Source organism: Heptranchias perlo, chromosome 24 (genome assembly GCF_035084215.1).
Source record: "Heptranchias perlo isolate sHepPer1 chromosome 24, sHepPer1.hap1, whole genome shotgun sequence".
Lineage (NCBI taxonomy): Eukaryota > Metazoa > Chordata > Chondrichthyes > Hexanchiformes > Hexanchidae > Heptranchias > Heptranchias perlo.
In genome coordinates, this window is record NC_090348.1 from 13,449,563 (window position 1) to 13,466,646 (window position 17,084).

The following is a 17,084-nucleotide window of genomic DNA, read 5'->3' on the forward strand; positions in this document are numbered from 1 at the left end:
CTGAACAAATCCATGCTGACTATCCCTGATTAAACCATGCCTTTTCAAGTGACAGTTTATCCTATCTCTCAGTATTGATTCTAATAGTTTGCCCACCACCGAGGTAAGACTGACCGGCCTATAATTGTTCGACCTTGTTCGGGAAAGCATATGCGCTAACACAGCTCAATTTGCACCAGTAAACTCACAGTATTTGCACCAGTATTGGAGAAATGGACACACTCGGAGGAGGAAGCACCTGCTGACCCTGGTAAAAGTAGAAGTAAGAAGTAAATATAGACATCTTTACCACTGCCTTCAGGTGTGGGATTCTGTTGTGTCAAGAAATATTATGACCATTAGGACAATAAACCATATAACCTTTGCTCCACCTTGTACATCCTCAATATGCAAGAGGTGGTGCAGGCAGATGTGGAATCCTTGGACACTTGCTTAATAATTTTAAAAAGTACAATATGTATGTATGTTCTAATCTGAATAAAAGTTTGATGTTTTTTCTTTGCTGAAATGGGATTGGAAAATAAGTACTTGGATCTCAATTTGTAAGGTATATATTGCAATCTTATTTTACTTGTACAGCTATTCAGCCTCGATCTGACCATGAACTATCTCACATGTCCCTCATCAATCTTACTGTGCCCCAGCAGATGAAACTGAGCAGATGTTTGCATCCCCAGCAGAAGGTATTTTAAAAATAAAATAATAGTGTAACGATCAAATGTTATGTATCACACGATTAACCTAATCCCTGCCAATAAACATTCCCAAACTACATAGGCGTTGACTTGCAGTGGAGAGCTGGACTGAGGTGCAGCTGCTGTTTGTTCTTACCCAGCCAGAAATAGACAAAGACATTTCACTCTTTGAATGTTTAACCACATATTGAATCTAAAAATAAAAACTCTTGGGAAACACCTCAAGCTTTGGATTATAACTGCAAATTGACTGAAAAATGTACATAGGAACATAATAACAGGAATAGGCCATTCAGCCCCTCGAGCCCGTTCCACCATTCAATTAGATCATGGCTGATTCGTATCTTAACTCCGTCTACCCGCCTTGGTTCCGTAACCCTTGATACCCTTGCCTGACAAAAGTCTATCATTCTCAGTTTTGAAATTTTCAAATGACCCACAGCCTCAACAACTTTTTGGGGGAGAGAGTTCCAAATTTTCACAACCTTTGTGTAAAGAAGTGCTTAATGACATCACCCCTAAAAGGCCTAGCTCTAATTTTAAGGTTATGCCCCGTTGTTCTGGACTCTCCCACCAGAGGAAAGTTTCTCTCTATCTACCCTATCAACTCCTTTAATCATCTTAAACACTTCAATTAGATTAGAATAATGTGGTTTGCTCGTTCTTTATAACCACAGAAACATTCCCTTGTTTCTAAAAATGACACTGCAGTATCACAACTCTGCTTCTGATCTTTACTATTAACTAATAACCAGTCACAGTACAGAATGTTTTCAAGTCTGCATAAATCCCTCAAAATTATCACTGGAGAAGCAGCTCCTCCTAAGTTAGTGCCCCCAGCTAAACATTGGGAAGAGTAAAGCCATTGGAGTATATTTTCATCTTCACTGCCTGGGCGGTAATCTCGCGGAGCTCATCGCCCACCCTTTATAGAACTCACCTCTGCTTTCACCCCTCTCCCATTGCTCACAACAACACCTTCCACCAGTCTCCTCATTTGCCAGATCATTCTACCATTTCTGCCAGTTACAATATGATCCCACCACCGAGCACATCTTCCCCTCCTCTCCACTCTTCATTTTGCAATGGACATGTTCCTCTGCGATATCCTTGTTCACTCTTCCACTACCCCAGCTTCCAGCTGACCTTCTCCTGGCACCTTCTTGTGCAACTGCAGCAGATGCAATACCTGTCTATTGTTTCCCACCACTGTTCAGAGTCCTGAACACTTCCACATGAAACAATAATTTCTGTGTACCTCCTCCAATCTAATATATTGCATTCATTGCTTAAGATGTGGTTTTCTCTATATTGAGACCATCAAAAGAAGATTTGGTGACTGTTTTGTCAGACATCTCTGTTCTTTCTGTTCCGAGTTCCCTGTGACTTATCATTTTAACCCCTTCCCCCATCTATTTCTACTCTGAAGCCACTGTCTTTTGCCTCCTACACTGTTTCAATCAAATTCAATGCAATCTTCAGGAATAATATCTGGTCTTGCACTCTGTAGTCCCATAGGCTGACCATTGACTTTACTAACATCAAGTTATGTATTCCCCATTTTCTTTACAGCAGTCGGTGTGTTGGTGTAGGGTGGGTGTGATGGATTAGGGTGGGTGTGATGGATTAGGGTGGGTGTGATGGTGTGGGGTGGGTATGATGGTGTAGGGTGGGTGTGATGGTGTTGGGTGGGTGTGTTGGTGTAGGGTGGGTGTGATGGTGTAGGGTGGGTGTGATGGTGTCAGGTGGGCGTGTTGGTTTAGGGTGGGAGTGTTGGTTTAAGGTGGGCATGTTGGTTTAGGGTGGGTGCATGGTGTAGGGAGGACGTGTTGGTGTAGAGTGGGTGGGTTGGTGTGGGGTAGGTGTGTTGTAGTGTGGGTGGTGATGGTGTAGGGTGGGCATGTTGGTGTAGGGTGTGCGTGTTGGTGTAGAGTGTGCGTGTTGGTGTAGGGTGGGTGATGATGATGTAGGGTGGGTGATGACGATGTAGGGTGGGTGTGTTGGTGTAGGGTGTGCACGTTGGTGTAGAGTGTGCGTGTTGGTGTAGGGTGGGTGATGATGTAGGTTGGGTGATGACGATGTAGGGTGGATGTGTTGGTGTAGGGTGTGCATGTTGGTGTAGGGTGGATGATGATGGTGTAGGGTGGGTGATGATGGTGTAGAGTGGGCGGTGTTGGTGTAGGGTGGGTGATGATGGTGTAGGGTGGGTGTGTTGGTGTAGGATGGGTGTGTTGGTGTAGGATGGGTGGTGATGGTGCAGGGCGGGTGTGTAGGTGTAGGGTGGGTGTGTTGGTGTAGTGTGGGTGGTGATGGGGTAGGATGGATGTATTGATGTAGGGTGGGCCTGTTGGTGTAAGGTGGTGGTGATGGTGTATGGAGGTCGTGTTGGTGTAGAGTGTGTGATGTTGTAGTAGGGTGGGTGGTGATGGTGTAGGTTGGGTATGATGGTGTAGTGTGGGCGTGTTGGTGTAGGGTAGGTGTGTTGGTGTAGGGTGGGTGTGTTGGTGTAGAGTGGCTGTGTTGGTGTAGGGTGGGTGTGTTGGTGTAGAGTGGCTGTGTTGGTGTAGGGTGGGTGTGTTGGTGTAGGGTGGGTGGTGATGGTGTAGGGTGGGTGTGTTGGTGTAGGGTGGCTGTATTGGTGTAGGGTGGCTGTATTGGTGTAGGGTGGGTGTGTTGGTGTAGGGTGGGTGGTGATGGTGTAGGGTGGGTGTGTTGGTGTAGGGTGGCTGTATTGGTGTAGGGTGGCTGTATTGGTGTAGGGTGGGTGTGTTGGTGTAGTGTGGGTGGTGATGGGGTAGGATGGATGTATTGATGTAGGGTGGGCCTGTTGGTGTAGGGTGGTGGTGATGGTGTATGGAGGTCGTGTTGGTGTAGAGTGTGTGATGTTGTAGTAGGGTGGGTGGTGATGGTGTAGGTTGGGTATGATGGTGTAGTGTGGGCGTGTTGGTGTAGGGTAGGTGTGTTGATGTAGGATGGGTGTGTTGGTGTAGAGTGGCTGTGTTGGTGTAGGGTGGGTGTGTTGGTGTAGGGTGGGTGGTGATGGTGTAGGGTGGGTGGTGTTGGTGTAGGGTAGGTGTGTTGATGTAGGATGGGTGTGTTGGTGTAGAGTGGCTGTGTTGGTGTAGGGTGGGTGTGTTGGTGTAGGGTGGGTGGTGATGGTGTAGGGTGGCTGTATTGGTGTAGGGTGGCTGTATTGGTGTAGGGTGGGTGTGTTGGTGTAGGGTGGGTGGTGATGGTGTAGGGTGGGTGTGTTGGTGTAGGGTGGCTGTATTGGTGTAGGGTGGCTGTATTGGTGTAGGGTGGCTGTATTGGTGTAGGGTGGGTGTGTTGGTGTAGGGTGGGTGGTGATGGTGTAGGGTGGATGTGTTGGTGTAGGGTGGCTGTATTGGTGTAGGGTGGGTCTGTTGGTGTACGGGGCACGTTGAGGCAGATTGTCGTTTTGGACATATACTCTTTGTCAGGACACGGTGCTGGTTGGGGTCACATTGATGATTATGGTATATTCTACTTATAACACTTGCAATATGTTTCCTTCTAAAACAAAAAGCTTTTATTTATTATTTGTGCTTCATTAAAACAGATCAAATGGTTATGTTGTTTTAATTTTGATTATGATGACAATTCAGTGGCAACGTCCTCCACATCCCTGTAGAGTTAGCCCATTCACTCATGGGGAGAAGCACAGGGCAATAGCCTTTATCTTTTATTGGTAATTAATGTTACTTTGGTCCTTGCGCCTTCTGAAGGTTTGAACAGCTTCCTGGAGTAAAGGGTTTAATTGATGCAGGTCACTCTCTGTATCTCGCTCAAGTGGGCATTATTCTTATGTGTGACTTATCAGTGAGTGCAAACAGGCTGTTTGATCTAATCGGTGGGGGAGGGGGTGGAGGATGCATCACAGTCCCCCTCAATCCTATTTGCATCCAATATCCACGCAACAACAATCATTGGTGGAAATTCTGGCCAACCTTCCCCTTCCAAACCTTGGGGCACTGAGGGCAATTATAGCGCTGCCCCAGCTAAGATCAGCTAGCTCAGCAAACACCAGGAATTGAATCGTGGATCTGTCAGATTTGCGCAACTCAACTACTCACTGAATAAACTCCTGAGCCATTGGGGAAGGCAATAGAACAATGACCTTTTAATACGTTTCTTGACTCCAATATTCTCACATCACCAGGGTTCTGGCTATACGACTCCCACCCCATTAAATACAAATTCCCTTGAAGCAATGAGTTTTTTCCTCTATTGGTAACTTCAGGCAGTCCTCCATGCTCTCCCACATTGATCAATACATTCCCAATGTTTTCTATATTCTAAAAGCTTTCATTATTATTTTTAGAGAACATTTCTGTTCTCTGTCCAATTTCATCACGATTTCAACCATCAGTGAGTCTTTTCATCCTTCAACAGACCTGAATGATGCTATTCCATGTTTATCTTCCAGATACAACATGTGTACCTACACAGTATGACTAACATATCCCAGCGGGTTAAGAATGATGTTCTATAACCCTCAGAAACAATGCTCAAAGAGTCTGCATACCACTTTGGGAAATTTAAGATAACCTTTTCATACCTTGCTCCACAGTATTTGTACCCCTCAATAGCCTGATGCCAATTGGTACCATATTCCAGGATAGTTTATCTCGATATGGTTATCTGTTTTGGCATCAAGTACCTCAGAATGACTGTTAATGACCAAGGCCCAAGATTGAAACCAGCTAAACTGAATTTCTCGCTATTGACATTGAAAAATGTAATTAATCGGAGATTATATTTATTCATTGTAAAAGCATTTTAGTCATTCCAGAAAGCTGTACAAACTAACTCCAAGAGGCAAGTGGACAGAAAGTTAATCCTGTTTCTATCTTCCTGTTTACCTATCACTTCCTTGTTCAAGGTGCGTAAGGTTTGTTTTCAATCAAAAGGAAATTTGCTGAGTGCGAAATGTATTTGTGACTGATAAGTAAATTAATTCTTTTCCACTCAAGTGGCTAAAGCTACATTTCACTGGATGAAAAGGGGTTAAAGTCTATGCCCTGATTTGAATATTTGTCTGTGGTGTTTCTCACATGGGTCTCTTAGAATTTTATGCAGTGCCAAAAACAGATTCTTGATTAGCACAATGGACACTACTCTCGATGTCAGGAGCAGCTTTAACTGTGTACAGGCAGACTTATGTAGCTAAGTATTCCTGGAATCTCTTCTCTCTATGCAAGTACAGTTTAGAGTGAAATAGTTATCATGACCTTGACATGGTGTACTGTACTAAAACAAGAGCATTTGTTGTGTATATAGTGCTTCTGTTTATTAAGTTGGAAAATTGTTAAAGCTGGGAATGGACAAAGATCTGATTTCTCTTTGCTGTAAGTGCATAGCATCAGGATGTGAGCTGAGCCCAAATTCTGGATTTTAATAATCCAAAGTCCATTCAAGATTTGAATACTTCTTCCATATCTGGGGAGGCTTCTCTGGCACCTCTTTCAAATAAATGAAAACGCTTCAGCTTAATTAGGTGACCCTTGTCTCACCTTTAGCCACCAACTGTCACAGTCTTTCTTGTCTTTATCAGTGCTACTGTTCGTTGATCCTCTGAACTTTCCTCTCTCGTTCCTTCTAAGGTCTAAAAATGCTGCCTTACACAATCCTTCTTCTCCCTGCAGCCTCACTGTGTTGAAATCAATCTTTGTGGTGCCATCTCCTACTCTAACTCCTTCCTTCTTAGGACCTCAAAACTGTGGAACTCTTTTGAGTCCCTCCTTCAACAGTCACTTAAAATATTTTTCTTAGCCTATTTTCTATTTTCCAAAATTTGGACAGTATTAAAAAAAGCAATTGGGCCAATTCAGATTCAGAATGGCCTGTTCATTTAAAAAGTGGTACTGTACAAATACAGTGGGACACTTAGCTGCTTTGCCTCTTTTATGTATCAGGGGTGCCAGTTTGAAAATGATGGGAATGAGTTTGCAGACTGCTATGAGTTGTTGTGATCGAATGGAATTAACTGACAGCTGGACTTTTAATCTGCACGAGAGACTCCTGTTCCTAAATTATGTGCAACGTCATGCAGAGTTGGCAGCCATCAATGATTTTCCTGATTTGATCGCTGGGTAGTAGAGACGCCACCTGTGGATCTTGGTACTAATTTCTCACCCTGAGAGGGAGAATTTAACATTGCAATTATATTTCGGGACTCCTTCTATTTGAAGTAGTTCTGCAATGTCCTAAGTGGACTGGAATTTGCCCTGTTCACATTGCAGGATAATGTCGGTATCGGTGGGAACATAAAAAAAAAATCGTACACGTACGGTTATTGAAAAAGTTTTAATGCAACCTTAATTTCCTGGCTTTAGTCCCTTTCCCAATGTCAGCAGAAGGACCATACAAACCAGCAATGTAAAATCCACACTGGTCGCCTGGCAGGAAAGAGAACCACTGAGCTGCCTCTTTAGCTGCTACTCCATACCGCTGGAGGCACTTGGCCACCTCACTTATGTCACAGTGCTGCTGCTGAAGTGAGGGATTCCAGCAGCAGTACTATAATATAACTACATCATATCTCTCGATGCCTCGCCTCAGTATAATGATTGGAAAACAATTCGAGGCAATACTAATAATACCAGCATTAATCTATCTATGTTGGTTAACTCTGATGATAAATTTATGGTACATAACAACACTGTGACTTTGAATTTATCAAATGCAACATCCTCGAGCCAAGCCTGTGTCCTACCGTTCTGTAGCACAGTGTAATCAGGTAATCAGATCAGCCATGATCTAACTGAATGGCAGAACAGGCTCGAGGGGCTGAAAGGCCTACTCCTGTTCCTTTGTTCCTATGTTTACTGGAGCATTAGCTTATGGTGCCACCTTAATGGAATTCTTTATCACAAAATCTTGCTTGTTATCACCAAATATTAGTGTTTTGGGAGCAGATTGATTTAGAATTATTAGTTTGTTTGATGACAGAGAAAGCAGCTAACTCCAAATTGCAGTTAGTCGTCAGCTCAACTGGAATTTATTACATGTATGACATTTATCAAACTTTGGATTAAAAGATGATCTAACCAAAAGAAGGTGACACATTCTGTGGTTCTGTGAGTGTGCGAGAGTAACTTCACACATTGCAAAAATATGCTGTGATTCTGAGACCAATTCTATAATTGAACTTAAAAATGTACATTAATAAAATCATTTGTGTTCTGAAAGAGATTAAATATTTTGTAACTGGAAAGATCAATTTCACTGGTCTGTCAAACATATTTCACTATTCATCCTGGGTTAAAGATTAGCAAACTGGTGTTCAGAATTTTGCTATTATAACGTAGATATTTCACTACAAATGAAGAGTCATTTCATTGAGTTACATGATAAATTAATCAGGATTATTTAACTGTCAACTATGTTCTCCTGTTTTTTTCAGCCTTGGCTCAACAGTAAATCTCTCACCTCTGAGTCCACAGGTCATGATTTCAAGCCCCACTTCAGATACTTGAGCACATCATCTAGGCTGACACTTCAGTGCAGTACTGAGGGAGTGCTGCACTATCAGAGGCATCGTCTTTTGAATGGGATAACTGAGGCCCAGTCTGCCTGCTCAGCTGGATGTAAAAGATCCCATGGCACTATTCGAAGAAGAGCAGGGGAGTTCTCCCCAGTGTACTGGCCATCATTTATCTGGTCATATATCTCATTGCTGTTTGTGGGACCATGCTGTGCGCAAATTGGCTGTTGTGTTTCCCTATATTACAACAGTGACTACACTTCAAAAATACTTAATTGGCTGTGAAGCACTTTGGAATATCCTTAGGTCATGACAGATGCTTTATAAATGTAAGTTCTTCCTTTCCTTCTTTGAGTTGTATTGCATTATATTATAATTGTCATTTCGAGTCTGACAATAGTGGGTCTAACAAGAAGAATTGCTAGCTAGAAGCAGCTAATTTAAATATTAACTAAGTTAGAGAGTCATCTATGGCACATGCTGATCAATTGCCCTTATCTATGTCTGTATGTGTGTGTAACACCAGTCTCTTTGGGAGCTGGGAAGCAATGACTGAGACACCTTAAAGAGGAAGGTAAGTGTGGGGGATGTAATTTTTTATAAAGTACTTACCTTTTTACCTTACAGTAAGAACATTATATTCTTACCAGATATTTCTTTGAAGTTTGTTTTTCATTATCACTTTTAGTACCACCATCTATACCCTCCATTGATAGGATCTCTCTCCCTGCTATGCCACTCAGGTGTTGTTAGTTACAGGGTGCATCTGGTTCCATTACAAACAGTGGAGGAGGGATGACTTCAGACTAGCCTGAGGGCTGTTCCAGAATTGGCGAAGCCTGGGAAATCATATTACAGGCTATAAATCCATGGGAACATTCCCCTGATGACAGCAGGGTGGCCTAGTAGGTGGGGGGGGGGGGGGGGGTGGTGGGTGGTGAGAGCTTGCCCAAAATCAACATACTGGTGTTGACCTCAGCTGGAGTTCTGTGTGCAGTTTTAGGCTCCACACTAGAAGAAGGATGTTGAGGTAATAGAAAGGGTACAGCGCAGATTCACTAGAATGCTGCCTGATGTGAGGAAATACAAATACGAATAAAGATTTGAAAGTTTTGGGACAGTTTTCATTAGAACAGAGGAGGTGTAAGAATCTACTAAATAAGCTAAGAATCTATTAAATATGAAAACAGCTGTAAAGGAGTTAAATGCTAAAATTAAATAGCAGAACCAGGCAGTGGGCAAAGTGTAATGAAGTAGCAGCATGGAAAACTACTGATCCTTCTAACAGAACAATGCGGTCAAATAACAGGAAAGCTGCAGACACTTTAGAAACTGCTACAACAGTTTGTTTAGGGTAACCCTTGTACTGTTTCTGCAAGATATTATAACGGCTGAAGGATCACCTTTGTACTGCCTCTAAGAATATGTTGACCGTTAGGAAGACAGAGGAACTGATTCCATTGTGTAGGCTCACCACCTGCAAGATAATATGTGCAAGACTGCACATTCCTTAGGTAGAAATAAGATATATAAAGTCTGGCTTTTAGCCATAAGCCCTGCAGTCGGAGGAGAGGGAACTAAATATGTCCAGGGGATCCGTGCTGGCTGGAGCCTAACCCTGTGTAGCTCTCAGAAGACGAAGTAGTTGAAGAAGTAATGTGCCATTCCGCACCGGCTGTCCAACTCCTAGACGGGTAATATACTTCTTGTCTGGGGTTGTTAGTTTTCACTCAATGATGTGTGCATCATTTGCTGTCTGTGAACAATAAGGCCTCAGTTCTTTACCAATACGGTGTCAGGTTGAATTGATTAAGGTATTACCGTAATCCAGTCACGGGATATAATTCCAACAAAGTGGCGACCGCGGCAGGACCTGACAAAAGGAACTGAGTGCTTTGTCCTTCACAAATAGGCTCGACTGGCCTAACTGATCATTATGTTGGTCGAGTAGGAAAACCTGAAAGGGGAGTGTAGGACTGAGAAGACCTACCGATAACAAAGACAGGTAAATGGCAGAGTTACCGTTGGGTGAACAGGATCTGGGCGCATCATGGCGACCAGATGGCTAGCTCAACTGATGTTGAGAGAGCCCGAGATAAAAAGTTTGAGAAATTTTGTGTGACAGGCTTAGTGTTGTTTTTGACTAGTCCAGAAGGGGACTCATGAAAAAAGGCGACAAAATGGATTCAAAGTCAAGTAACCGAGAAGTGCCGAGTGGATAATCCATCTCAGCCTCCTCCCGATATCCCCACCATCACGGAAGCCAGTCTTCGGCCAATTCGATTCACTCCACGTGATATCAAGAAACGGCTGAGTGCACTGGATACAGCAAAGGCTATGGGCCCTGACAACATCCCAGCTGTAGTGCTGAAGACTTGTGCTCCAGAACTAGCTGCGCCTCTAGCCAAGCTGTTCCAGTACAGCTACAACACTGGCATCCACCCGACAATGTGGAAAATTGCCCAGGTATGTCCTGTCCACAAAAAGCAGGACAAATCCAATCCGGCCAATTACCGCCCCATCAGTCTACTCTCAATCATCAGCAAAGTGATGGAAGGTGTCGTCGACAGTGCTATCAAGCGGCACTTACTCACCAATAACCTGCTCACCGATGCTCAGTTTGGGTTCCGCCAGGACCACTCGGCTCCAGACCTCATTACAGCCTTGGTCCAAACATGGACAAAAGAGCTGAATTCCAGAGGTGAGGTGAGAGTGACTGCCCTTGACATCAAGGCAGCATTTGACCGAGTGTGGCACCAAGGAGCCCTAGTAAAATTGAAGTCAATGGGAATCAGGGGGAAAACTCTCCAGTGGCTGGAGTCATACCTAGCACAAAGGAAGATGGTAGTGGTTGTTGGAGGCCAAGCATCTCAGCCCCAGGGCATTGCTGCAGGAGTTCCTCAGGGCAGTGTCCTAGGCCCAACCATCTTCAGCTGCTTCATCAATGACCTTCCCTCCATCATAAGGTCAGAAATGGGGATGTTCGCTGATGACTGCACAGTGTTCAGTTCCATTCGCAACCCCTCAGATAATGAAGCAGTCCGAGCCTGCATGCAGCAAGACCTGGACAACATCCGGGCTTGGGCTCATAAGTGGCAAGTAACATTCGCGCCAGATAAGTGCCAGGCAATGACCATCTCCAACAAGAGAGAGTCTAACCACCTCCCCTTGACATTCAACGGCATTACCATCGCCGAATCCCCCACCATCAACATCCTGGGGGTCACCATTGACCAGAAACTTAACTGGACCAGCCATATAAATACTGTGGCCACGAGAGCAGGTCAGAGGCTGGGTATTCTGCGGCGAGTGACTCACCTCCTGACTCCCCAAAGCCTTTCCACCATCTACAAGGCACAAGTCAGGAGTGTGATGGAATACTCTCCACTTGCCTGGATGAGTGCAGCTCCAACAACACTCAAGAAGCTCGACACCATCCAAGATAAAGCAGCCCGCTTGATTGGCATCCCATCCACCACCCTAAACATCCACTCCCTTCACCACCGGCGCACTGTGGCTGCAGTGTGCACCATCCACAGGATGCACTGCAGCAACTCGCCAAGGCTTCTTCGACAGCACCTCCCAAACCCGCGACCTCTACCACCTCGAAGGACAAGGGCAGCAGGCGCATGGGAACAACACCACCTGCACGTTCCCCTCCAAGTCACACACCATCCCGACTTGGAAATATATCGCCGTTCCTTCATCGTTGCTGGGTCAAAATCCTGGAACTCCCTTCCTAACAGCACTGTGGGAGAACCGTCACCACACGGACTGCAGCGGTTCAAGAAGGCGGCTCACCACCACCTTCTCGAGGGCAATTAGGGATGGGCAATAAATGCCGGCCTTGCCAGCGACGCCCACATCCCGTGAACGAATAAAAAAAAAACTAGATTCAAAGTCAGTGGTGGGCAAATTATTGGAATCGATTCTGAGGGACAGCATAAATCGTCACTTGGAAAGGCACAGGTTAATCAAAGACAGTCAACATGGATTTGTTAAGGGAAGGTTGTGTATGACTAACTTGATTGAACTTTTTGAGCAGATAACAAGGAGGGTCAATGAGGGTAACGCGTTTGATGTAGTCTACATGAATTTTAGCAAGGCTTTTGACAAGGTCCCACATGGCAGACAGGTCAAAATAGTAAAAGCCCAAGGAATCCAAGGGAAAGTGGCTAGTTGGATCCAATATTGTGTCAGTGGCAGGAAGTAAATGGTAATGGTTGATGGGTGTTTTTGCGACTGGAAGACTGTTTCGAGTGGGGTCCTGCAAGACTCAGTACTAGGTCCCTTGCTTTTTGCGGTATATATTAATGATTTGGACTTGAATGTGGGGGGCTTGATCAAGAAGTTTGCAGATGATACAAAAATTGGCCATGTGGTTGATAGTGAGGAGGAAAGCTGTGGACTGCAGGAAGATATCAATGGACTGGTCTGGCAGGCAGAAAAGCGGCAAATGGAGTTCAATCCGGAGAAGTGTGAGGTAATGCATTTGGGGAGGGCAAACAAGGCAAGGGAGTACACAATAAATGGGAGGATACTGAGAGGTGCAGAGGAACAAAGGGACCTTGGAGTGCATGTCCATAGATCCCGGAAGGTAGCAGGACAGGTAGATAAGGTGGTTAAAAAGGCATACGGAATACTTTCCTTTATTAGCCAAGGCATAGAATATAAGAGCAGGGAGTTTATGCTAGAACTGTATAAAACATTGGTTCGGCCACAGCTTGAGTACTGCGTACAGTTCTGGTCACCACATTACAGGAAAGATGTGATTGCACTAGAGAGGGTACAGAGAAGATTTACGAGGGTGTTGCCAGGGCTGGAGAATTTTAGCTATGAGAAAAGATTGGATAGACTGGGGTTGTTTTCTTTGGAACAAAGGAGGCTGAGGGGAGATTTAATTGAGGTAAACAAAATTGTGACGGGACTAGATAGAGTGGATAGGGAGGACTGATTTCCCTTAGCAGAGGGGTCAGTGATGTGGGGGGGTGGGTATAGATTTAAAGTAATTGGTAGGAGGATTAGATGGGAGCTGAGAAGACATTTTTTCACCCAGAGAGTGACGCGGGTCTGGAACTCACTGCCTGAAAGGGTGGTAGAAGGGGCAGAAACCCTCAACTCATTTAAAAAGTACTTGGATGAGCACTTGAAATGTTGTAACCTACAGGGCTATGAACCAAGTGCAGGAAAGTGGGATTAAGCTGGATAGCTCTTTTTTGGCCAGCAAGGTCACAGTGGGCCGAATGGCCTCCTTCTGTGCCTTAACTTTCTATGATTCTATGATTCTATGAACTGTGGGTAAGATTGTGCAGGAGGACGAGGAGAACATAGGAACTTGTACTGTATTAGTTAAAACCTGTCAGACTTTTTGTGAGGTGGAGACTAAGATAAAGAAACTGGTAAGGGAGAAGGAAATTAAAGAGGAGGATTGTAAAGCAAGAGTTTTGTTGTTTGAGCCACAGGAATTAGGGAGGTTGAGAGAGGAAGTTGAAATTCGGACGGGTAGGTTGAAAGATGAGGAAGAAAGAAGAACAAACAGAAAGACGGAGGGACTTTCACCACACCAGGCTTGGGTGAGCACACAGACTGTGAACTTAAGACTTTAAGTCGGTACAGAATGGGGTTCTATGATGGAATCAAGAAGGTGAAAGAGAGAGATCACAAGCTACAGAATGTGTTCTTTTGTTTTAAGTGTACTGTCTCTTTAAAAAGCCTGTCCTCATTGTGTTTTCTTTTCACTGTTGCGGGCTACGGCCCCTTTTTAACGCTTGCTCTGTGTTTTCCTCTTTTGTATTAAATAACAAAGATTTTGTTTAGCTGTGAAAGCAGTTATTTTCAGTATTTTTACAGTTTTTGGAAAGGCGTGCTTAAAGAACAAAATGAACGACAATGTAGTTTACTGGCTTTTAGTAAGAACGAGCTGTATTGATAATTTTATTTATTTTGTCTTGTGTTTAATTTTGATATTGCTGAATTAAAATTGGAGTTATTGAGGTTAACTGACCTATTAAATTGTAGAAACCAGACTTTTGCTATGGCCACGTAAAATTCTGGTTCTTATAAAATGAGAACATCTCAAATTCCGGACATGAGACCACCACACAAAAATTGGCATTTTGAATTTCTTAAATGCTTTATGATTTGAAGTGAATGTCGAGTGATTTGAAGTTAAGTTGTGTTGAGTATTGGTGGGTGTGAATTGATGTGTAAGGAGTTAATGTAGTGTGTAACTGTAAATCAAAGAACGATATCTTGTTATTTAGTACAGGGCATCAATTTTGATAATTTTGCATAATCATCTTGGCTGCACTAAAATACGATAAGTGTTAGCTCTGATAGCACCCTTTTTACCTTGTGATTGGTTGTGGTCAGAGAAAAAAAAATGACCGAGAAACAGAAAAGATTAAATAAAGGATATAGCCACGAAAAGTATGTGGAAAAAAATGAATTGGAAAGCTATAGTTGTGTTATGGTAAGAACAGCAAATTTATAAAACTTAAGAAACAATTAGAAACTGAGGGGGACCTCAACAAAAAGTTGATCACAACAATCTGGAAATGTTGATCTAACTAAAAACTAAAATGAACAAAGGGAAATGCTATCTCCCGACAGGAATGTTTTAAAAAAATTTACGTGATAGCTACATTGACCTATGCTGGGAATGCTGCGTGCATCTAATACCTGGCTCTGTTGTTTTGTTTCTGCAAAAAAAAGAGTTAACCCATTCCAAGGACACTGACATCTGTTTTTAATTCACCAAGCAACAACCTTTGCATTTATTTAAAATAATTGACATAATTTAATTGGGTATTTCCCCATATTGAAGGAATGAAATAATAAAATCATGAATTGACAAATTAACCCTTTGTGCTCTCAAGAAGAGCCATAATGGATTTTCTGTGTTTCTTTTTAAACAGGGGGCCATGGTTTTCGGGACTACATGAGTGTTGATAATGCAGGATTACCAAGAGTAGTTCTTTGACATACAAGTGGCTTCACAAAGTTACGGAGCATCCTTTGCTGAAGAAATGTTGGTGCAGGAAACGATCCAGTGGTGTGAAGAATTTAAGATCTTATCTGCAGACATTGGCAGATATCAAACATCACAGCGTGGTGATGATTTGGACTGAGACTTCGCCTCTCAAAGGCTCGCTTTAACCCACTCTGGGTTATTTATTGTCTTTCAAGACAGAGTACTCGAGGTGGGGAGATATGGGAGTTACATCCGAAAGTAATTATGAGCACTTCTGTCTCTACTTTAAAACCACAAAGCCTGGACATAATTTGTTTCTGAAATTGGAATTGATAAGATAAATTGATATGAGTTACTGTTCAAGCACTCGAGAAGGGAAAAGTTAGTTTAAGGGGATAATCAAATTATACTTTAAAATAAAAGTCCAGTCTAAATGGTTCTTTATCCAATGATATGTATCAAGGAAGAAAGTATTGGGGTGGGGGGGGGGGAAATAAAATTGAACATTGACAAGTCCTGTCAGTCCAACAATACTGCTCTCTGGAATTAGGATAATTTTGAACTGATGGAATGGATTCAGGCAAAATGTAACGGGATATTTTGGAAATGAAAAGCGATTCAAGAAGAATTTAAATAAAATAAACTAGTAAAATGTATTGGGATACTGCACCAGCCTGTAAATATTGTATTGGATAGTAAAGTTCCTCCAGGGCTCATGAATGGTAATATAATGGGATGTGTAAAATTGACTGAGAGGAAATGATTGAGAATTAAAGTATAGAAACAGAGAAATTACACCACCAAATGGGAATTTCTCTAAAGTCATTGATTATGGGTAAATGCATCACCTGGGCATGATTTACTAAAGATATCAATCTGGTATAAATGTACACTCTAGTGAAAGTCAGTGAAGTGTAGTTGAGAATAGTAAATTGATAGCTTTCTCTTGGAGATATTTGTGTCTTTGCCGACACTGATGAGAAAACTGCATTTGATAGCCTGGCCACTACCTGAGACATCGGGATCATGCAGGGGGAGATATGCAAAGACCTCCTGGTCTTTTGAAGATAACCTGACAGCCTAAGAATGTATGTTGCCATCAATTTGAAATGGAGACCAGGATGAGGAACGTGATTACAGAGGCCTACGGCCTGGTGAGCTATTGGAACCACTCTTCAAACAGAACGGCTGCTCTTACAGGATTGAATCTTACTGGACATATGACATGTGCCATGGAAAACACGTTCATAAATACCATAAGGAAAAAGAGACTGGCCAGTAGAAAGTTTTTACGATATGTTGCGTGCGAGGCAACTATTATACGGAAATGCACGATGAAGATGCACTGAAGAACGGGTCTCAGACAGGCTCAGTTATTTGACAACAACACAACATGAAATGGTTAATGTGGCTCAGGAGAGTGAGAAAACCTTTTAAACAAGGCATTGGCACATCGTCCTTGGAGAAACCGTCTAATTAACAAAACAATCAGAAACACTGGTGCCAATCAGAGGGATTGAAATTAAAATAAAGAGCGATATAATAATTTGGATTTCCAAAATTCAGGGTTAGGATCCTATCAATTAACAATGAAATTGAAACAACTGAGGAAAAATATCCACAAGATGGATATTAGTAAAAGGAGAGCTGGAGAATCTTCTAAGTCCATGATTTCTTGATAATATGGTACACTGTAGTTTTCTGTACAGTGTATTATGATTCTCTTTGTCTGTATCACAATGTGTGATATTAACCAAATGAAACTCAGAAGATTTGTTGTGTACGTTGTTTGATAAGGAAATTGGGCAATTGAACTAATAACTCAGAGCTAGCGGCATTGATCGGATGGTAATAATAATATGAGGGGGTTTATAGGATATTTCCCCCTCAAGGTGGGGACTGTAAGAAT

The 17,084-nt window shown here is 42.9% G+C and overlaps 1 long non-coding RNA gene across 1 annotated transcript in view; it reads left to right on the plus strand.

Annotated features, from left to right (window-relative positions):
• Positions 1–15,646, plus strand: part of LOC137341826 (uncharacterized) — a 35,066-nt gene extending 19,420 nt beyond the window's left edge. Inside the window, exons 2-3 of the long non-coding RNA XR_010967124.1 lie at positions 8,122–8,531; positions 15,120–15,646. This is a non-coding gene — a long non-coding RNA (uncharacterized lncRNA). The remainder of the gene's footprint in view (positions 1–8,121; positions 8,532–15,119) is intronic.
• The last annotated feature ends 1,438 nt before the right edge of the window (positions 15,647–17,084 follow it).